Below are 25,264 nucleotides of genomic sequence, written 5' to 3'. Positions count from 1 at the left end.
TCAAGAAAGAAATTATATTTTTCAATAATTTCATGATGAATTTTCATAATTAAGATGAAATATTTTGTAAATTAATTATTAATTCTACATTGTTAACTTACCATCTTTAGAAGAAAATTTATGTTCTTCTATATTGGGGTGGAATTCATGAGAACTTATGAGATGTTTTGTATAATTTTCATGTAATTTTATCTCAATTTTACAGTAAAAACACTCATATCCAACCATTTTATTTATTTATTTATCTGTTGATATAATTACAAATCATATGAATATGATCGGGATAGAACAACAGGCATAGCCCAAAACTATTCTGTTCCCAAATTTTGATAAATAATAAAGTTTTGCATTATTATATTTCACGTTAAGAAGATGAGAGTTTTAAAAGACGATCTGGCAACAGAGCAAAGCGAGAAAGAGATAGCGCTATCCGCTTTGTTGGATGATAGACAAGGATAGCAATATCATTGCTAATCAAACACTTCCATTATAACGTGGACCTCACTATAGTACTATATTACCCGTAATTATTTATAATAGACATTACGGTATATTTATTCTAGCAGCAATGTTACTTTCTTATTAATATATATTTTTTTTTTGAATGAAAAAGACTAAGATATTGTCAAAAAACCACTGATTTATTGAAATTAGAAAGACCGGTTTCGGTTATTACACCATTGTCAATCTCTGATAAACTAAAACTCTTCTTATTAATAAACTATAAATATATAACTACATTTAGCATCAACTTGCTAATGCAATAAGTAAGTACCCTTATTGTTTTTCGTTTTCTTTGTTTGTAATGTTTTTTGGAAAATAAAGTTCAAAGTTTAAAGTTTAAGTTTAAGTACTGGAAGTTTTGGAGTGAAACAAATCCCTCTTAATTCATCAGCAATCCTTATCATTTACACCAATGCCATCAGATTGAAATAATGATGACAGTTTAAAGGGAATCTCACTGCATGTTGTATGGTAGGCCTACCGTAATTAGCCGGTTGTTTCGGATCGATAACGTTTTGGGAGAATCATCGGAAGTGAAGGGTCACAGGTTTTTGGCAGGGCTGTTATTTTGGGCAAGGGTTGGCGTGTGGGGGGAGGGGCTTTTAGCAACTAGGAAAATTTTTGGAAGATCGTGCAACTTGTCACTCAGGCAATCAGGCAGTCAGGCAGTCAGGCAGTCACTTTGAGCTGAGACTGGCAATTAGGTTGTTCTGAACAAGGAGAGTATCTCATCATCATCATCATCATAATCAACTGTTTCTTCTTCCTTTTCTCCGCAACCTTTTTCCTTTTCTACTGATCATATTATTCTTATCATGCTCTTCTATTCTTCTTCTTCCTCTTCTCATCGTCATTTCTTCTTCTTTTTCTTCTGTGTCTTCTTACCACCTGCTTACTATGAATGGCGGATAGTTATCGGTTCATGTCAACCCGTCTCCTTCATGGCAAAAAAAGTCAAGGAGGTAGAGTGAAATATGCAAGAAAAATAACAGAATGATAAAGAAAAAGATGAAAAGGGAGAAAGAAATAGACGAGAATTTGATATAGGAGAGGGCAGATGAATAATGAGGTGAATATGACAAAGAGGATGAGAGAAAAACAACGGAGCAGAATGAAGAAGAATTGATAACAATATAATGCTTCTGTAATATATCGTCAGCAAACAAATTTGCACTTGAAATAGTGTAACAATAATTGATGTCTCAAATAATGAGTAGGAATTTTTTCAATTTAAAGAAATTTTTTTACTGTCGTATTATTTATCAATAAATATAATGCTTACATACTATGTAATGGTGATAAAAGGATCCATACATTGCAAAACTCTCCACTGAAGAATTTTGTATTTTTGATCGATTTCTTCTGATTTTAATCCAAAATATTCAGCATAGTTATGCAACATACTCTTTATTCTTCTACTGCTGTGAACAAAGCCCTTGAGAATTCGCAAAGGACTCAGTTCCCATCTCATCACTTCATCCTCATCACAATCTTCTCTCTCTTCTCCTTCTTCTTCTTCTCCTTCTTCTTCTTCTTCTTTTTCTTCTTCTTCTTCTTCTTCTTCTTCTTCTTCTTCTTCTCATCATATCCTTCTCTTCGTCAATTATTTATTCTTCCCTTTTCTATCAAGTACTTTTTCTTCGCTTGCTCACGCAATCATTGCTATGAATCGTCCTCCCTTCATCGACTTTCAAATCAGGAGCGGTTATTCAGAGAAAGCCTTCTATTCTCAAAGAAAGTTTCCAGATTTGCATGTAAAATATTCAGCTTTCCTCTAAAAACAGTCTTGTTTCAACATACAAGAATCAGACTTCCATCAGTGATCAACTAAACTATTGAATATTTCCTATTTTAGTTATAATAATGTGAAATATTTGTTTTATGTTTAGTTTTGAAGCATCTAGATTTGAAGATCCACTTTGTGAAAATATACTTGAGGACTGGAAATTTTGTGAATTGAAGATCTACAAGACAACCTATTTCGGACTAAGTGTAACCCTATCTAAATTTGGAACAGGAATAGCACAAGGTTACCTTATTTATACACTCCCTATCATTTTGATAATGTACTTATTAAAATGAAATGAAATAATGATTTAATTAATCAGAAAAATTCAGAATACAATAATTTGTAATAATACAATACATCAAATAATAACAATTGAAAATTGATATTAATGAATCCTTCTGATTAAATTACACATAAAGCTTCAAAGCTTTGTTATTGTATAAATGAATGGAGAAAAAATTAATATGTAATGTTGGAATATCATTATTGAACCATGGAGAAATATATTTCTTCTGATGGATTTAATATTCTCGAGATAGAATAGATCAATATTAACAAGAGTAGATTGTGAGAAGGCTAAGGAAACTTAAAATTAGCAAAAATGCGTTTCTATAATTTCCACTAACTGTGAATGTGGATCACACTATAAATTGAATGAAATCAACGAAAGGTAAAATATCTCAGCAAATATCTGATTTACAACAAAATAATAAGATTTGGTGTTCGGTTGAGATTTATGTTCAAAAGGCTATTGGCCAAGTTTCCAAAGCTGACTTACACTCGTTAAATTACAAAGAAATGATGAACAATCTAGTTGATTCAAGTTCAACCGGCAGTAAGACAAGTTTCCGAAGCTATGTAGTCGTTAAATTACAAAAAAAGTATAAACAATCTAGTAGATTTACTTCCAACCGACAGTTAGACAAGTTTCTGAAGCTATGTATCCGTTAAAATACAAAGAAATGATTAACAATCTAGTAGATTTACTTCCAACCGACAGTTAGACAAGTTTCTGAAGCTATGTATCCGTTAAAATACAAAGAAATGATACACAATCTAGTAGATTTACATGATGAAATAAAAACACACATATTATCAAATTCTACAGATTTATTTGGTACAGATCGGCTTGAAAATGTGACCGGTGTGGTCACGAAACCATGGTCGTGTAAAGAATAAAACTGTAGAATTTGACAATATATGTGTGTGTTTTTATTTCATTATGGAACGGTTCTATAACATTGACAGTGACTCAGTCAAATTTTTAGTAGATTTACTCCACACCGATAGTTGGACAAGTCTCCGAAGTTGACTTCATGACTTGTACTCCTTAAAATACAAATGAATGATATACCACTTGATACTTTCTAAGAAACTGAACAATCTGAAGTCAGAACAGCTTTTTAAGTTCGTTTCCTTTCAACAGCGTGCGCTCAAAGTATGAACTCAGAACAAGTTTATTCACTTTGAACGTTGGGGTAAGGGGAGCAAGGTTATGTACCCCTTTGGGGTTCAAAGAAAGGTCGGATAAAGTCAGGGGGACAATGAGGAAGGTGGTGGATGTGGTGCATGAGGAAGAGGAGGAGGTGGAGGAGGAGGAGGAGGAGGAGAGGGGTGATGAGGATGAGGAGGAGGAGTAAAAATGCAACAGTAGTCCCCCATGACAGGTTGAGAAAGTGTATTTTAAGGAAGACGTTCCCTTCCGTGTAGCTTTGTAGGGGGAAACGAGAAGGGGGAACCCATTCTGGGGGATTCATTCATCCGTCCCCCAACCCCCAGGAACCCCCCTTCAAAAGGGGACATGAGAGCACCACCCCGACTCGACTCACAAAACTGGGGTACGTCGACCTTAACCCTGAAAACTCCCCCAAATGGGGGCGTCAGGGATTCCCCGGCAAGGTCGTGTGTAACCCGCTTTTATCCCCTCTGAAACACCGCTCCGTTCACAAAGGTCTTTAGAGCTGGTTTGGCTCAAATAAATGGCGTAAAACGGCTTTTGAAAGTACAATGATAAAACGTATTGTATTGAGATTATTCTCGATTACTCTTGATTATGACGTCATCGACTGATTAGGCCACAGTCTGAAACTCGTGTAGAACGGGGAGATTATCATGATTGAAATTGAAATTATATTTATTCTTCTTCTTAAGAAATACTAACAATACAGAATATACATATACAAAACTTGAAGAAGGTTCCTCACATGGGCAAAGCCTGTGTGCGAGGAACGAGTTCTCTACATTTACATATACTTAAATATACAATGATAAATATGACAATGATACAATACAATTGAAAAACAAAACAATTTCAACCAATAATAAGCATTAAACAATAACATATTATCAAAACAAAAGAAACAGAGCAATAATAATTATTAATTACAAGATACTGTATATTACTTACAGACGTAAAATGATAATAAATGGCATTAGGATACTACAAGAAGTCAATCCCAAAAGAGACATCCCAGACACACTCAAAATCCCTCAACACACCGTACACATTAAACTTCCCTATTTCTATGTTTAATTTTCATTTTTATTCATATTCTATATTAATTTTTGATATTATTGTATACTTGCGTTCTTATCACACCACTCGAGCTCTATCGATCAGAATAAATTGATACTATATAATTCTCCATTTCCTCACGATTCACACTAAGTATCCATTTGTTGACTATGTGCTTGAGATGTCTTATTTTATAATTTTTGGGATTTTTTATAAATTCTGGTAGCTTAGGGAAAAGCATATTAATTTTATAATGCGAGGATGTAGTTGTGAACGTTTTAAGCAGTCTAGGAGTGATGATACCAGTGTTCAGAGCAGTTCTTGTTTGGTGATTTTGGCGGATATTAGTGAATAAAGAAGACTTGCGCTTAAAAATATACAAAATCAGGGTTTTGACAGAGAGTTAAGCAATGTTTAGATCTTGAAATTGGATTCAAGATCATGTTGTGATAATTTGATTGAGGAAGTCCGTATTGAGTGAGATGTAAATGAAAGTATTGATTGTCAGATAAATTTCATGTTTCACCAAATAACGTCAAGTGTGACATGAGATACATTGACTTTCATCTGTCGGCTATCCACCAATCATACGGCTTCATTCAGCAGAGAATACACTCCAATTCTTGATACAAGAGATTCAGAATAAAAATACAGTTATTTATGATGACGTGACAACGTAAACTTGAGTCTCGTTATTTTAAAAGACTGATCGTCACTACAATCAGATTGAAGTCTTCATTTATTCAATTAACTACAAAAATATTCTTTATTGATTGATCCATACAATAAGTACATTATCAAAATGATAGGAAGAGAAAAAATAAGGTAACCTTGTGCTATTCCTCTCCCAAATTTAGATAAGGTTACACATATTCAATCTATCATGTACAATGTATATACTAATTCATTGAATCATCTACGTGTATTTATTCAATCAGAACAGGCTTATGCCCAAAACTGTCCATTTTTTTTGTCCAAATAGAGTTTTTTCGTTTGTTTTATTCATTTACTGTACAAAACACTATAATCATAATATAATATTATGAGCATGGAGATAAATCTTGGCTAAACTTATAATATAGCTTAATAAATCAAGTCAATCTATTTCATTCATTCATTTATTGTGCAAAACACTATAATCATAAAATAGATATAGGATCATGTAGGAAAATCAAGGCTAAGCTGTACCAATTCTCTTCTAAATCTGATAAAAAGTTAATGTTGTCCAATGGTTATGAAATCACACATCAATGTGTGTGTGGTTATGAAATCACACATCAATGTGTGTGTGGTTATGAAATCACACATCAATGTGTGTGTGGTTATGAAATTACACATCAATAATATATCAACACTAAATTTTTGGTCCAGAAATATTTGAAAATTTTGAAGTTTGGTTAATTTATAGAGTCTTAAATCATATACAAATACGTTGATCAAATCAGGTTAAACTATTTTTCATTCATCAAATAATTTTTAATTGCGATTTCTTAACAAATCACTTGATCAATTATCAGTATATCAGAATCTTGTAATCTATTTGAGAAAGCCTCTCTATTTTCATAACCATAGTGATATCAGTTTTCCCCCCATGAATCCATATTGATCTCCAAAGTCGTTGTCAGACTCTTGGAAGCAAGCGATCAAGCACCAAGGACCTTCACAAAAGCCTATCCTTTAGAAATCGTCCTTTATCCTGCGGCAGCTGCTCGTCTTTTGGCGAAAGGTCGTTTCAGGATCACACAGGATCCAACACTTTGCCTGCCTGTGACGTCATCACGTCATAACAGCCGTTACGGCTTTGCGTGCTAAAGCTGGCTTTACCACGATTATAAAGTCTGTCTTTCGAAATTTCAGAGAACGTTCTAACCAACGGTCAATATGGTGGATGAGAGATATCAGTAAAGTAAGGATTTGAATTTTTTTTTGTGTAGTTGAGAAGTTGATATTGTGGTAATTATTCATATTGGATGAAAAAGACTAAGGAATTGTCAAAAAACCACCGATTTATTGATAATTAGAAAGACCGGTTTCGGTTATTACACCATTGTCAATCTCTGATAAACTTTCTCTGATAGTCTTTCTAATTATCAATAAATCAGTGGTTTTTTGACAATTTCTTAGTCTTTTTCATTCAATTTGAAAATTTGATACAATCAGTTTAAAATTAAAATGTTGTTACAACATTACTTACTTTTTCAATCAATAATGCTTCATAACATCAATATTGTTTTCAGAGATATTGTAAACGTTTTTTATTCATCTATTTACTTAATCAGGTACAATGGTTTAGAGTAGATATAGCTAAAAAGCATTAACTTTGCCCAATAGAGAATATCATTTCAATGGTATTGACTATACTGCTGAAAAGGCATAGCTCATATAAATTAAATAAAAAATAGTTTTTTTCATATTAATAATATTAATGACAATATAGCTCATATTGAGAACTGTGAATTCTTCAATATTTTAACTGTAGATTGTAATTTAAACGAGCTTAGCGAGCTCCCACTCACATCTTGAGGCTCCAGTGTATTTTCGACGATAATTTCCTCATGCTTTCATCAATTACCTTCAAATTTCCAAAACATCATATTCTATGAGCATGAATAGTACATATTCTATGATTTAATAGTTGATATGTATAGAACTATTTATATAGATCGAATTCGTTTCACAATAAGACTGACAAACTCTTCAATATTTTCAATTATAATGCGGTTCTCAATATTACTATTTATTTATCATGTATGTTATAGTTAGAATAAATAATTACAGGAAGGAGAAATCTCATATTTCAAATTTCAAGATAAACAGTTCAATAGTTCAGAAGTGATAATAATAATAATATCGAGTGACCTGGCTGGCTCAGGTCTGGTGTCAGAGTTTTCAGGTCGCAACTGATCAATTTCAGGGCCTCTGACATGACCTAACAACTGCTTTTCAGGCAGCCGGGACCGACGGCTTAACGTCAGAAGTGATGATGCGTCAATAGTGTATTTTCTATCCCGTGTAAGTGTGTAAGACAATCCCTTTCTTCATAATATTATAAATGGTGCTAGGAACTGTGGGTCCAACACTTTTTGGGGTAGATAGATAGGAAGATAGAAAGATAACTGCTTCTATATCAACTTCTTTTTCAATCAATAATGCTTCATAACATCAATATTGTTTTCAGAGATATTGTAAACATTTTCCATTCATTTATTTAATCAGGTACAATGGTTTAGAGTAGAGATAGCTAAAAAGCATTAACTTTGCTTAATAGAGAATATCATTTCAATGGTATTGACTATACTGCTGAAAAGGCATAGCTCATACAAATTTAAAAAAATAGTTTTTTTTTCATATTAATAATATTAATGACAATATAGCTCATATTGAAAACTTTGAATTCTTCAATTTTAACTGTAGATTGTGTTTAATAATTTAAACGAGCTTAGCGAGCTCCCACTCCAGTGTATTTTCGACGATAATTTCCTCATGCTTTCATCAATTACCTTCAAATTTCCAAAACATCATATTCTATGAAAATTAATAGTACATATTCTATGATTTAATAGTTAATATGTATAGAACTATTTATATAGATCGAATTCGTTTCACAATAAGACTGACAAACTCTTCAATATTTTCAATATTATAATACGGTTCTCAATATTACTATTTTTATTATCATGTATGTTATAGTTAGAATAAATAATTACAGGGAGAAATCTCATATTTCAAATTTCAAGATAAACAGTTCAATAGTTCAGAAGTGATAATAATAATAATATCGAGTGACCTGGCTGGCTCAGGTCTGGTGTCAGAGTTTTCAGGTCGCAACTGATCAATTTCAGGGCCTCTGACATGACCTAACAACTGCTTTTCAGGCAGCCGGGACCGACGGCTTAACGTCAGAAGTGATGATGCGTCGATAGTGTATTTTCTATCCCGTGTAAGTGTGTAAGACAATCCCTTTCTTCATAATATTATATAAATGGTGCTAGGAGCTCTGGGTCCAACACTTTTTGAGGTAGATAGTTAGGAAGATAGAAAGATAACTGCTTCTATATCAACTTCACAACTCCTCAATGAGAAGAGTAACTTATATATATTCATAGCATGAAAAGTAACATCCATCAAAATTTCGATCTAATAATCTATTACAGGTCCAATTGCATGCTGGGTATAGCATGGGTAGAGATGCAATCCATACTAATAACAACATAATCCATATTAATAGCAATATAGGTGGCTGGTATGCCCTAATCATGAGCTGATAATGTTGATTGTCACTTGTGCCGTAATTATGGTTGTAATTAGGTGATGACATTATTCGGCCTCAAGCACGTTTGGAATTTCTGGCTGCTTAATTGACATATGTCCGCGCGCAACTAATTTGGACTTATGTCACATCATAGTCTAGTATATACTCCTCCTCAACTATATAATACACCATGTATCACGGTATGGTGTACATATCAACATAATAATACATACATATAATAAATAATATTTCACATAATAACTGTCATAGATAAAAATAATGTAATAAGAATGAAATTGTCGTAGATAAAAAATAGCATAAGTAGATATCCCTTGGTATAGGTTTTTCATTTTCCAAAATTTCAAGCTGATTACTACTGACTGCTGTCTATTATTACTGTTTTGTTGGGTGAGAGTGTAAAGGTGCGTACAAATATACGCGAAAATGAGCAATTCACTTCTAATCAGCTGACTATATCTGTATTTTTACAGAAACGGTAAGATACAGATATAAAAAGCTTGGTATCATCTGATTAAAAGTAAATTGCTCATGTTCGCGGCGCGTTAATCTGTACGCACCTTAAGAACGACACAGTATGAGAGACTACCAGCGTCACATAGCTTCACGAAAAATAACTACTATAGGACTATCGGCTAGAGTTAACATTGAAAATTGAAACATAAACGGCCTATACAATGGGATATCTTCTTATGAGTCCCATAAGACTATATTTTCTCCATGGAATTGTGCTATAGTAATTGTACTGAAAACAATACAGGTCATCTAATATAGGATATTATTTTATGTTATCACCTATCTGGAAGAATAGATAATGATCTTATTACTAGACAAAAAGTGAAGGAGTTAATCAGTTGATGATTTGATTCTATCTTTGGGGAAAACATTAAGAACTGTACTTGACTGCTTTAAAACAGATATAGTTGGAATTTGAGTGATTGGAAGTATTTAAAAAGTTAAATCATAGAAAAAAGATAAAATAAGAAGATATCCCATGGTGTAGAACATTCATGTTTCAAAATTCACTGTAAACTCCTGCCGATAGTCCTATAATGTCCATGTTATAATGACAGTATTTGATCAACTTTGGTTTTGGTATCCTTGTCAATCATTCGACAAAGCCGGTGGTACTATCCTTTTCTAGGTCCACAACAATGCCAATTATGTATTTGACAGTGTAGAAATATAATAATTAATTAATGCAGAGAATCGGCATCGCTATTCTTCTATCTTCATCCACTGTCATTATAACGTGGACCTCACTAGGCCTGTAGTAGTTCTTTTTCGATAAGCAATTTGATGCTGGTAGTCTCTCATACCGTGCCGTTCTTACACACTTACCCAAACAAAACAGTAATAATAGACAGTAGTCGACAGTAATTGGCTTGAGTTATCAAGAAGTCGGCTTGAAATTTGGAACATAGCGACCTATAACGTGGGATATCTTCTTATGCTATCTTGCCTCTATGGTTATACCAGAGACAAGAAATATAGCTCCTTATGCTCCTTCATCTATGGTTATACCTTCTCGTCCAAAAATGTATCCTAATGCCTCCTCTAATCATAGATCTCAGTTAAATCTATAACTCTAATAACTCTTCAAATCTAAAATCTATAACTCATAATGTAACTCTATCACAATATTATATTTTCAAATTTATGTAATTTACATTACATATCACCAATCATTTGAAACTTTCTAGTCTGTAAAGGTGCGCACAGATTTACGCGCCGCGAACATGAGCAATTCACTTTCAATCAGCTGATGCCAAGCTTTTTATATCTGTATCTCACCGTTTCTGTAAAAATACAGATATAGTAAGCTGATTAAAAGTGAATTTCAATCAGCTGATGCGAAGCTTTTTATATCTGTATCTTACCGTTTCTGTAAAAATACAGATATAGTCAGCTGATTCAAATTGAATTGCTCATGTTCGCGGCGCGTATATCTGTACGCACCTTTAGATAAAACATTGTTACATCGTTCGCGTAGGGCATGACCAAATTCAAACAGGGGAAACCAACAAATTTAGAGAGTAAAGCAAACGTCAGAGATAGAAATTGACTCGTTTCCACTGGTTGTGCAGTGGAAATGTTCCCCTCTCACTCCCTCTTTCCCCCTCAGGATACAAAACAACAACATTACGTCTGAAAGTGGGTGGAATTGGGGGGAAATGATGAGGAGGAGGAGGAATAAACCCTGACCTACACCAAGCCGTCGCTTATAAAACGAAGAGAATTCCACAGAGGGATTGGGAGGGGAAACAAAACTGTGGAGGAGGAGGAGGAGTTGAAAGAGAGTAAAGACTTACGACCCTTCTGTTGTAAGATGGGATAGGAGAAAGTCCCCTCTCCACCCCCAGTCATCAACCAAGGTCCTTTCTCCACACCCATTGGCTCAGAATGAGCTGCTATTTTCGTTTGTAAGCCTTTCATACATAAACACTGAGTCCCTGTTGTATTCTGAACTTGGCCTTGAGAGACCTGGAAGAAAGAAATATGAATTCTTGTAAGGAGTGACGTCTTGTGGATATTTCTAGGCTTATGGTGCCCGTGTTAGGGTTTTTATAGGGGAAACAATAGAATTGAACTGATTAAATAATCAATCATTGATAAATGGTAGCCTCACTACCCACGAAAAGTCTAGAGTTCATATGAGCATCCCCCTCAGCAAAAAAAATCATCATTGTTATACTGTAATAATATTGTAAATGATTAAGAATCATTCAACACACATCACATTGAAATGGGAAAAAATCGATGTTATCATGACCCATTGATAATATCAAGTCGTTTTTATATCGAAATATAATGGATATTCACCACAGCAACACATAAAACACATAAAATCAATCAGTATCACACGACTTAATTAATTTTGAAGGTTAAAGGTCTACGTTTCTGAATCATGATGATTATTGTAACCAGAATGAAATTCAGAACTAAACGTTAGAGACTTATCTTGCTTCTGGTTTAGTATCTAATACCGTAAAGATATTTAATAGTATCATTATTGTCTCTGCCAACCACTACATTGAATGCCGAATCTACATGTTGGCCCAATTAGGGCCAATGTCGACCAGCACCAATGTGTGGATGGGTGGTTGGCCAACGCTGGCCTTCATTGGGAACATTGGTTGAATTGGGCCAGCAACTGGGCCAACATGTGGATGCCGCATTAAGGTAGGCGCACACAGATCGTCATCGGACGGACGGCACGCATCGGACGATTAGATTTGATGCATTGTTTTCAATTGGAGTGCGTATATCTATACGATTACTGTTAGACAGCAATTCACGCTGAATTGAAGCATTCTCATAGACGTATCATGAAATCTTCAATTTGGATATTGAAGAATTTTGCCTATTGTTACCCACCTGCTGGGAATGGAATTTTTAAACTCGTCTATATCCTAACTCCGGAATTCCTTGGAATTCCTGGACAATTTTTCACCAAAACCCAATTGTCGTTACACACATCGGACATTTGCAGGCTTGAAAATTACCATTGAACATTTTTAGTACTCGGAAATCGACAACCAATATCAGGTTGGGTAAATATTTTTGAGATTTGGATTACTTTTATCGGTTCAGTGACTGACTATTCAAGGAAGACTTTAACACTTTTTTCATAAATAAATTCTTTTTTTTAGTTTTTACATTGATACTTCTGAAAAACAGCAACATGCATCTGCACAAATCTGCTACTTTCCCAATTTAGAACACACACATTCAAAAACATATAATGTGAATTACTGGAAACCTACAGTTTTTAGCCTCACAAAACCTCACAATATTTCCACATGAACCATAGTGTGTTAGTCATTTTGGTCTCAAAATTTTTGTAGGTTCTTTGAAGTTTGAACTTCAAAATTATTTCGAAATAGACATAATTCATTTTAAAATTATTTTCAAATTTGAAGATATGTGTTTGGTGTTTTTTCTAGATTGCAAATTAGAACGTGTAATTAGAGAATGTGAAAATGATGTATAGATTATAAAAATTAAGAATTGGAACCGTTTTGAGCTAAGGCCTGTGGTACTTTTCTGAAAGTTGTGTAATTCTAAATAAATGAATAAACTAAATAAACCACTACTCACAAGCTACTACTTCTGAAACTCAACTACAAGAAGCCCTCATTACAATATAGGTATATTTCCTCTTCCACTATGAGCACACACATATATAGGTCCTAAATTTTTATTTTTCGGATGTATAGTATTTCATGGTTGTCACGGTGTGTCCTATATAGTCGGGTCTTTGAGCAGTATGTGCACATCTGGCTTACAGCTGCTCTTCTCATGATGATGATTATGATGATGATGCTCTTCTATAATGCATCTGACGCCGATGACGATGATGATTTTGATGATTATCAGCGGTAGTATTGACTGTGTTGATGCTGCTGCTTTGCCTGGGTGGTGGAGCAGGAGGGTGTGAGAGAGAGTGTTGTTGAGAGGGAGGGGGGTTGAACTAGTTTAGCATGACAATAATGCAACCGGAGGGAACCTACCAGGGTTTTTGTACATGTCGAAATTTTATTCCCTGGCCGTATTCAATGGCCCGCGTTTTCAATCTAGGTTGGCCAACTTTACTTTCAGAGGTTGACGTATTTGCGGCCTTCAGGTAGCAAGTAATCTATGAAATCATTGAATTAAACTCTATCATTTTTTTCTGGAAAATCCTGAACCTACACATCTTACGAGTACTTTATAAACTGTACTTTCTTGATAGTTTGTAATCAATTCAATTTATTTTAAAAGTATTTTTGAATTCAATAATGTGTGTGTTTTTACTTCCCTTGCCCTATTACCATAAGTAAGGAAAGTATTTCTTTCCGAAAAAAATTAAGGTACCCCAATTTCTAAATTTCTAAACGTTTCAAGGTCCCCTGAGTCCATAAAAGTGGGTTTTGGGTATTGGTCTGTATGTGTGTGTGTGTGTGTGTGTGTGTGTGGTGTGTGTGTGTGTGTGTATGAGTGTATGTGCGTCTGTGTACGCGATATATCATCTCCCAATTAACGGAATGACTTGAAATTTGGAACGTGAGGTCCTTACAATATAAGTATCCGACACGAACAATTTCGATCAAATGCGATTCAATATGGCGGCTAAAATGAGAAAAATGTTGTCAAAAACAGGGTTTTTCGCGATTTTCTCGAAAACGGCTCCAACGATTTTGATCAAATTCATACCTAAAATAGTCATTGATAAGCTCTATCAACTGCCACAAGTCCCATATCTGTAAACATTTCAGGAGCTCCACCCCATCTATGCAAAGTTTGATTTTAGATTCCCAATTATCAGGCTTCAGATGCAATTTAAACAAAAAATTTTGAGTGGAAAAGATTGAGCATGAAAATCTCTTTAATTAATGTCCAGTAACATTTCCACCTAAATATGAAAATAAGCTCGAAATTCGAGAAAATGTGATTATCCAATTGCAAACTGTTGGCAACTGTTGATTCTATTAAATGATTCACTATGAAGAGATAGCAGACCTCGTATGTCTCCAGCGTTGTTATCCTGTCACCAGCTGGCTCAGATCTTTGTTTATAAGTAGACTTGAGTTGCGCGTGAACACTAGCGTCTGGTGATCAATTTTTATAACGGCAAGGAAAGTTGTGTGAGTGCGCCACACCAGATTTTTGAATTTAATAATGTTTGTGTTTTTAGTTTGTATTGAATTTAAAATCTCAGTGCGTGATAACAGAATGTGGAGAAACTGATAATCTAGCTACATTTGAACTGCTATATAAATTGGAATTGGGAAAGCTCTGGGCTTTACCTCCGTAAATAAAGCCGTAGTTCATTCGTGTGACGTCAGCACAGGTAGGGCTCCTACACCAATAAAAACACTAGCCGATATAGATCAGCTGAAATCAACAATATTTATTGATGTAGGAGCCCTACCTATGCTGACGTCACACGAATGCACTACGGCTTTGTTTACGGAGGTATTGGCTTAAGCATGTGGTAATTCTCTGGAAGTGGTGTTATCTTGAATGATTAAAATAATTGAATATTCCCAGGAAGACTTTCAGCAGTATCCACACGATCTGAAGAATATGAGTACATCTTAATTGACTGTCCTGTTTTGAATGAATATTTTAATTGAGAGAAGTTATCCAGCTGCAGATTTCAAGAGGATTCGTTGACACCCTAAAATTATTCATTATAGGTTTAGTCTGAGAGGAAACATAGAATATTCTAGAAAAACACGTGTTTAGTTGGAACACTATTCATGAAAATCAAGCTAATTAAACAAGTATAAATTTTGATCTGGTAAATAATTAATAATAATCTTGCACTTTTACTCACAATACGCTGAGGATGTGGCTCAGTGCCACAAAACGCGTCCGTCAAACAAGAAAACCGTGAGTACTGTTGTAAAAATGCAAGATTAATATCAATTATTCCAATTGATTATTTACAAGATATTAATATCAACAGTTCAAGTAGGATGAAGACAAAAGAAGAAATTAGTTCCTTATAAATTATTTCATCACGAGTAAACATGAGTCAGTGCTTAATCAAGAATTTGATTTATATTGTTGATGACTTATTTCAACATTTTTAGTAGCTTTGAGTTCAATTTGGAACAATGCTTCACTCCCTTATTGCAGTGCTAGTTAAGCTGCGCCGAACACCAAAGTATTCAACAAAATGTTTATTTCTCCATTCTTATAGATTCTATTAAATTTGACGGAACTTGACCAACACATATGCACATCATGTGTTTGTTAAGTTATATTCAATCAGAGAAAACTCCTATAATTCTGTTATTATAATATAATATACTCCTATAATTCTGTTTATTGTAATTCTGTGATTCAATTTAATAGAATCTATAAGGACTGAAAATAAACATTTCGTTAACCACTTTGGTGTAAACGCAGCTTCACTACAGATAAGAGTTGCATACTAAAAGCTGAAGCCGCGTTTTCACCAAAGTTATTAACAAAATTTTTATTTCTTCTTCCTTATAGATTCTATTTTCGACAACTTTGGTGTAAACGCAGCTTTACTTGACACAAACTGCTCTTTTGAATTATGATCAGAGATTAATAGGTCTAGTGAAGTTGTGTTTCTTTTCTGGCTCAAAATTTTGTAAAATTACTCAAATATTTCCATACGTAAGGAAAGTATTTCATTCCGAAAAAAATTAAGGTACCCCAATTTCCAAATTTCTATACGTTTCAAGGTCCCCTGAGTCCAAAAAAGTGGGTTTTGGGTATTGGTCTGTATGTGTGTGTGTGTGTGTGTGTGTGTGTGTGTGTGTGTGTGTGTGTGTATGAGTGAATGTGCGTCTGTGTACACGATATATCATCTCCCAATTAACGGAATGACTTGAAATTTGGAACGTGAGGTCCTTACAATATAAGTATCCGACACGAACAATTTCGATCAAATGCGATTCAATATGGCGGCTAAAATGGGAAAAATGTTGTCAAAAACAGGGTTTTTCGCGATTTTCTCAAAAACTGCTCCAACGATTTTGATCAAATTTATACCTAAAATAGTCATTGATAAGCTCTATCAACTGCCACAAGTCCCATACCTGTAAACATTTCAGGAGCACCGCCCCATCTATGCAAAGTTTGATTTTAGATTCCCAATTATCAGGCTTCAGATGCAATTTAAACGAAAAATTTTGAGTTGAAAAGATTGAGCATGAAAATCTCTACAATTAATGTTCAGTAACATTTCCACCTAAAATTGAAAATAAGCTCGAAATTCGAGAAAACGTGATTATCCGATTGCAAACTGTTGGCAACTGTTGATTCTATTAAATGATTCACTATGAAGAGATAGCAGACCTCGTATGTCTCCAGCGTTATTATCCTGTCACCAGCTGGCTCAGATCTTTGTTTATAAGTAGACTTGAGTTACGCGTGAACACTAGCGTCAGGTGATCAATTTTCATAACGGCAAGGAAAGTTGTGTGAGTGTGCCACACCAGATTACGGTAATATTGGCGTATGAAGGAGGCTCCTTTTTCCTTTTATATTATCCTTGAAATGCAAAATTTCCAAAAACCTTGTATATACGTCAACGTGCAATTTTAAAAAGGAACATACCTGTTAAATTTCATGATAATCTATTGACGCGTTTCACCGTAAATGCGCAACATAAAAACATATAAACATTTGAACATTAAGAGAAATGCCAAACCGTCGACTTGAATCTTAGACCTCACTTCGCTCGGTCAATTAGCATGATGGTGATCATGAACACGGAAAGTGAGTAATCTGGAAGGCATTTTTAACTGCTCCAAGGTATTCATGAGAATAAAATACGAATATTATATAAGGTACATCCGGTAACAAGTATTGCAATGGTAATGAGATAAGCTGATTAGTGAAGTCAACTTCTTTGGAGCGTGTAACTGATAGTATGCATTTGAATAGATAGCGAGCTAATTTCTTTACACATTCATACATCTATCACCATTGGAATTGTAAATTATAGTGACCAGACGACAAGAAGAACTCTATCACTTGAATTATTTCTACTCTTTTATCTGTTAAATTTTCAAGTCTTAAAACATTTCTAAATCCTCGGTTTTTATTGTGATTTTATCAATTTTTCTCAAATTCAATTTTTTTGTTTTTTTCCAATAATCTATCCCTTACAGTATCTCATTTGCAGCCTGAAAGTAGCCGGGGGATTACCTGAATTTTGTACTGTGCTTCAACCTTGATTTTATTTTCTACTTTTGAAAGAAAATAATAATATCCTGTTTCAAACGAGCTTTCCCTCTATAATCTATAATTTTGAAAGAATATATATCCTGTTTAAACGAGCTTCCTCTCTATAATCTGTAATCTATCATTTATAATCTATAATCTATAATTTATTATCTTTAATGAAATGAAATGAAAAATGTTTTATTGGCAGAAATATAAAATTACAACATCTTAGAAATACATAATAGAAGCAACACAAATTTTACAACATGGGAAAATACTATTACAAAATAAAATGCAGTGCCAATTGAGTATTTGCATCTCGAGGTACTAAACCTGTTTGAGATGGTGATATAAAATTGATTACAAAACTAGCGCTAAAATGTAGTTAATGAGGCCGACAGTCCCATATGAAATGACACATATTACATAACAGTATCGATGATTTATCAATTTTAGCTTCGAAGTATATTTTACAATATTATTATGATATACAAGTCTACATGAGAATTCTAAAAAAGGTATCTATATTCTCACATTTCATTACAAACAATCTATGATTATGATTGAATGAACAAAGTGTTTTAATAATGCATTCTATGCTGTATGAATTAAAAATAATTAGTTAAATTTAAGAGTATCACAATCAAAGAGCTTTCTAGAACAGAATCAATAATAAAAATGCATTAGAGCCTACACTTTAATTAAACGGCGTCACATAGGCAAGGGTTGTTAATATCCACTGTGAGTTATATGTTTCTTCTTCATCCCTTTGAAAGCATAGGGTGAAAGTAGATGTCACAATGAAAGAACTTACAAATGAGAGGGTTGATTGGAGACTGGAATTGAATAATTCATGCTTTTTAATTAAATAAGAAAATAAATTACAGAATCTTTGTAGTAGAAAGAATTATTGGACTCTGTTAATATGAAGAATAATTAATTTTCCACTTTAGTTATTGATATTGTTCTCTTAACTATTAATTTATCACGCTTGTATAATTGAATTAAGTTTAATCAATTTTATTCTATTGAAACCCAGAAAAAAGTAATTCACATGTTGAGTGAATGTTAAATTACTTGAACTGCTTCTGTACTATAGTTTTTGTTTTAAAACACGAGAAAAAGCTTGTTTATAACAGCGTCTTTACGGGGACCCAGATTTCTCCACGATTGGATTTTTTCCATCTATACCATCCTGATATTCTCCAAATTCAATACAAGAAAATATGAGAATCATATTAATTTTACAAATATGTATTCTAGTAAAATACTGAAGCATAAATCAAGACTGAGCCATTTATACCATCCTGATATTTCTCAAATCCAATACAAAAAATTTAGAGATTGGGGTACCTTAATTTTATCGGAAAGCAATACTTTCCTTACCTATGGTAAAGGAAAGTGAAAAGAAAGGGAATATAATTGATTCAACTAATATGTATTATAGTGGAATACTGAAAAAATACAACAAGTCACTTGAATCTTTAAATCAGATAAACCTGATTTTCTACAACTTTAAACACAAGAGGTGTCTCTCTATATCCATATACTTGCTAGTATTCTATGTGGAAGTAATAAAGGATATATCTATAAAATCCTGAATATATTGTGAGAATAAAGGGATGCGCTCGACTTGAGTGGTTGAATTGAATCTTCTCAGAACTAGTATTCAAATTTTGTTTTTTGATCTACTACAGTCTGGAAATCTAACGGAACCAGTTTACAAGTGCCAGACTGGTCTAGTCTATATCATTGTCTGTCTCTCTCAGTTCACAATATTTCTAGTACTTGAATCAGCTTCTTGTTCACTTGCACTACAGAATATAATATAGTAGGCATGAGAAGATTTGAGAGATGTTTGCTGGAGCATCCCTGTATTCAAAGGAGGGTGTGTTTATGATGTAAATAACCAGTTTTGTAGTTCGAGTATTTTAAATAGTTTGTAGACTATATTGCTAGAATTCAATGAATGACTACATTATCGTAGTTCAAGAATAATCTTTATTTCGTTTTTCACTTTCATTATTGACTAGCGGGTAACCCGTGCTCCGCAAGGGTCTACTTACAAACTTGACCTACTGGAATCTTGAAGAATTTGAAATAGGTCTGTAACCATCCTTGGTAAATTGATAATCTATTTTCAAAATTTCAAGTTGATCTGTCCAGTAGTTGAGACGTGATGATGCGTCATCCGTGAATTTCCTATCCCGTACGTGTATAAGCCATTTCATTCCCTTATTATAATTATAGATTATTTTTAAAAAAAATGAACAGTTAATATTATATAAGGCTTACCAGTATGAGCTATCCTCTATAGAATTAAATTGTTTACTTAATTTAGTTTATCAGAGATTGACAATGGTGTAATAACCGAAACCGGTCTTTCTAATTATCAATAAATCAGTGTTTTTTTGACAATTTCTTAGTCTTTTTCATTCAATTAAATTGATTGAAAACTTATCGGTACGTAGTAAAAGCGCGTTAACAACAGAGGTCCACTAAAATTTCAACAAATTTCGGCAATTTGTTGCCAATTTCTTGAAAAAGCACAGCAAGATTTGGGTTGTTTTCTACAGAGAAAATTGTCAATTTTTTAAGAAAACTACAATTAAATTTGAATTTTTTTGTTCTATTTGATCAGTATTTTTAAGATCCCGACTACCTAAAAAGTAGTCGTCATCTCTCATCATCATCCCTCTTACTCATTACTCACGCACAACCCTAAGAAGTTATGTGGGCTTCACCCTCAGTATTATTATCATTAAGATCAATGATTTGGTGTAGAAATTAATATGAATCTATCCTCTATAATATTTGGACAATTTGAGAAAAAATTAAGGAATAGAAGTTTTGAGCAATAGACTCTTTTTTCTTTCCTGACTATTGTATTATTTGCTCTATCAAATGAATATGAGAACTTTTCTACTGAATATCGTACCAAAGTTTGCAAGAACATTACTACCAAGTTTTGAAAGAAAAACAGACTTTGAATTTAAAATGTTTTGTTCTATTTGATCAGTATTTTCAAGATTAATGATTTGGTGTAGAATTAATATGAATATAGCCTTCATAATATTTGGAAAATTTGAGACAAAATTAAGTAATGGAGGTTTTGAGAAATAACCTGTTTTTTTCTTTTCTGACTATTGTATCATTTGCTCTATCAAATAATATGAGAACTGTTCTACTGAATATCGTACCAAAGTTTGCAAAGACATTCCTACCAAGTTTTGAAAGAAAGACAGACTCTATTGTTCAGCATCTTGTAAGACAGAGACAACGTCCGTCTTGTTCTGATGTTCAGTTTTGTTCATTGGTTATTGTTATAGAACACAACACCAGGCTCCATAGGACATTGACAGGACCTGATAACATTTGAAACAGTCGACTTGCTTTCAGGCAGAGGAGACACATGCCTGTCTTGTAGTTTGCTAAGGAAACGTTACCTTATCGTTTCAAGACGTTCCTGGTATAGAAGCTCTATATTAGAAACTATGGGTTTCATTTAGAAACTCTGGGTTTCTGTGGCAAGATTCAGTATTCTACGTTGTTTCGATTGTTTTATTGGTTGATACCGCAGCGTTGAGGGTGGAGACCACAGGAGGTCTAGGCTTGTGTGTGGGTATTGGATAATGATTACTGTATGAATGGAATCTATCTAGTGGATGTGAATCACAAATTTGAAAAAATGGGGTTTGCTCTTGAATGAGCTGTGAAGCTATATCAAAAATACACCTTATTTGTTTTCAACGCAGGAAGTAAAACGGTTGATTAATTAACTCTATTCCCATAATTCTATTCAATTCATATTCATTATTATATTTGACCGAACGTAGTGAGGTCTATGTTTTAACTCTGATTTCCTTTTGTCCTGTCTATATGTAACGAGATTACGGCCAAACGCGTTGATAGAATTCGATGAGATTTGGTAGGAATACTCCTTTTTCAACTGCGCGTCGATGTATACACAAGGTTTTTTCAAATTTTGAATTTCAAGGATAATATGAAAAGAAAAGGAATTCCTCCATACTCTGATATCACTATATTTATATCATCTACTCAGAAGATAGGATTTCATTATTTATTATTATTATTCTAATTTTTACAAGAAACACTGCATGGAAGAGAAAATCAGACTATAGAATATTATTCATAATCAATCAGCTGACAAGTGGATTATTCATTGCATGCATTACACAGATGTCTGGCCGTGTACATTTCTATAAGGTAGGATATCAATATTTTTTATGATGCGTACGTGTATAAGCCAGTTCTTTCCTTTTTTATATTATAGATTATAGATGTAATAATATAGAAGGATAGTGCACAATCATAATAGGACCAAGATAGTGCTCTATTAGAGTGAGAATCTAGAATGATGTTATTGTTATAACAAAATCAATGATTCAAGCTAAATTCAACGAAATTTAGACTTTCAACCAAATATCTTCACAGGCTATACCAGGAGAAATCATAGTATAGGCATTGGACCTATTATCAGAACTGGAAGAACAGAGCTCTGGGACAAAAGAAGAGAAATCCTTTCATGGTCTTTCAGGAATTCACATTCTACAGACGTGAAATAAGCCGCCATTGGAGAATTTAAGTGTTTTCTATAGTTTGATGTTGAATGCTGCTTGAATGCCTGTCTGAAAGGATAGGACAGTTGGAAATCTTGGCTGGTAGATCTAGGAATACCAACCATCCAATTACTATTTTCAATTCTTTCCAATATTTTGTTATAATCGAGATTTGAAATTCAAGTTACAGTATTGGCTTTTGTCATATTTCATGGTTTTGTATAATTTTTATACAATGAATAATAATTATAGAAATATAAATATTATAATTATATTATTAAAATATAATTTTTATACAATCGAATATGATTTGCATGATTTACATCTCATTTACAGATTCGAATTCCAATGCTCAACTGTATTTGAATTAAGTTCAAACTATTAATCAAATTTGTACATGTGTTTTCAAATTAATTAAAGGTGGTAATGTGTGTTATCCATAGAGAAAAGATACCTTGTATTATTTTCGTCTCTGATGTTATCCTTGCTTGTCTATTTTAAATAAGTTATAACATGAATAAACTCATATTCAACCCTCTTAGTTCAGCTGTGTATCATTATCATACTAAGTAACTTGGTGATATGTATTCATTCCCACTATGTCATTGCTCTAGTCGATTATTAGCCAAAAATTTCCGTATTCTGATGTCAATTTTTTATTTTTTTCAGGTAATGACGATTTCCTATCTATCATTGATGTCACGCTAGGTAAACGTAATCGTAAGTTTAACGAAGGTTTCTCTCATCAATTATTATTGATTAATCATAATTAATACAAATTCACTTTTCAATAATAGCTTTCCAATACAGTACTGGTTGAAAGGGTGCAATTACTTATTGAAATAGAAAACAGTTCAATACTTGATACTGAGAAATCATGAGAGAAATATGGAAGGGCGAATTTTAACTTCAATTAATCAATAATTCTATTCAACAAACAAACAATATCAATCAAACTAATTGATATTAAATACAATACAAAGTATGAAAACTTGACTGTAATGTCGTCAAAAATAGTTCAGAAACGAATTATTATTAACTTGCAGTTTGTCATGGATAGTGGAATAGATTAGTACAATCTGTAATAAGAATGCCAAAAAAACAGGCATCATGGTGCGGTGTGCTAAGTTGAATCATAGAAAAACAACAGCTTGAGTAGATAACCCATGGTATAGGGCGTTTATGTCGCAACGTTTATCTCAAGCCGATTACTGTCGATTATTGTCAATTTTTACTGTTTTGTTGGGGTGAGAGTGTATGAACAGCACAATTTGAGAGACTACCAGCATCACACAGCTGCATAGGAAAGAACTACGTGAACTATTGGCTTGGAATAACAGTAAAAGCTGCGACATAAACGCCCTATACCATGAGTTATCTACTTATGCTATCGTTTCTCTATGGTTGAATGAAAGGAGGAAAAATACATTTTAAAAAGACTATTGCTTCCATGTGAAGAGGACTTATCTATTTATGTATTGGACATGGAATTATTAAATCGTGCATTAAATTAAGAAAACAGAATGGAATGTTGGTTCATAATCGATTAATTAATTAATGAGTCCAAAGATCATAGAGCATCATGAGTCATAAGATCATTCAACATTATGAATCATAGATCACAAACAAATGGTGTAGCCAGTTTGACCATTGTGAGGTGAGGGAGGAATAAAGCCAGGCTTAGATTAGGCACGGATTAGTTTGTTGGGGGAAGTTAGGGTTGACTAGTCTACGATTTTCTATGCACATTGATCCATGAAAAATGGAATTACAGTGATTAATCACTAGCATAATATGCTGCTTCAAAACGGCATATGGTCTAACCAACCGTTCGGAAGTGATCAATACTTGGGATATTTCCAATAACAATAACAAAAGCCTTGAATGAAATGTTTCTATGAAAGTGTTGACTAATCATAATAATTCTATCTATAATATTATCGATGTCGACCAATAATTAGCAATCATAAATGTTGATAGCCCGTCACCTGAATCAATCAAAGCACAAGTTAGTAGTCACCATGAACTGCTATCACCTGTACAAGACTGCCTCGTCTAATAAGTGACATTAGTTGACAAGGAGACAAAGCCATCCTCACGGGGATTGAAAGGTTCCATGTCAAATACCTCAAACCTCTCACACACTCATTCCTTCTCTGTCAGTCACTCTTTAGATCACTCTCTCATCTTTGAGAATGGTGGAGAACTGACCCTCCCCAACCCCTCTGGGGGGTGCACTTTGACAAGGATTTGTCCCACCTTTCGACAACAGGACACTTCCTCGTCAAAGGATGACGTCACTTCAGGCTAGAATGTTGTCAAGTCTTGTTTTATGTACAGTATGTTGTCAGATTATGTCGCAATAATATTGCGATGTATGTGTCAATTATGTTGTATGTTGTCAGTCACTTGCACTGATCCAATATTGTCTCAATCTGATTATTGTCATAGTATGTTTAATTGCATGTTATACTAACTGTCAGGCTCGCTTCGCTCGCCATATCCGTCTAGCCCCCTGGACCCCCAGCTGAATCGTCCGAAAATGAGATCAGCGGGATCGCTTCGCTCGCCTGCATGTAGACCTCAGCGGTACCTCTGTACCGAATTTGAATGTATTATGTCAATTTGATCTCGAAAATTTGAGAAAACGTAGAAAAACGCTGGTAAGACACCTGTTACTAAATCGGCGTATCTTTGGCGAACAAAATTCTTCCACCTCAGCTAAACCACTGTTCTGAATTTATTTTAATAATATCTCCATCAATTATTGAAAAAGGTGAGAAAACGCAGAAAAACGATGGAAAAACGCCAATTTTGGGCGTATCTTTGGCGTTATTTCAAATTCCTTCCAACACAACATTATTGCACCCCAGCTGAGCGTCTGTAGTAAATTTGAACATTTTTTGTTCATT

General features: G+C 33.7%; 1 protein-coding gene across 5 annotated transcripts in view; it reads left to right on the top strand.

Annotated features, from left to right (window-relative positions):
• The window catches only part of LOC111058182 (DNA N6-methyl adenine demethylase), a 269,719-nt gene that overhangs the window by 48,913 nt on the left and 195,542 nt on the right, over positions 1 to 25,264 (top strand). The window lies entirely within an intron of this gene.

The sequence above is a fragment of the Nilaparvata lugens genome, chromosome 11, assembly GCF_014356525.2.
Source record: "Nilaparvata lugens isolate BPH chromosome 11, ASM1435652v1, whole genome shotgun sequence".
Lineage (NCBI taxonomy): Eukaryota > Metazoa > Arthropoda > Insecta > Hemiptera > Delphacidae > Nilaparvata > Nilaparvata lugens.
Note: the sequence above shows the minus strand (reverse complement) of the source record. Positions and strands in the feature narration are given on the sequence as shown.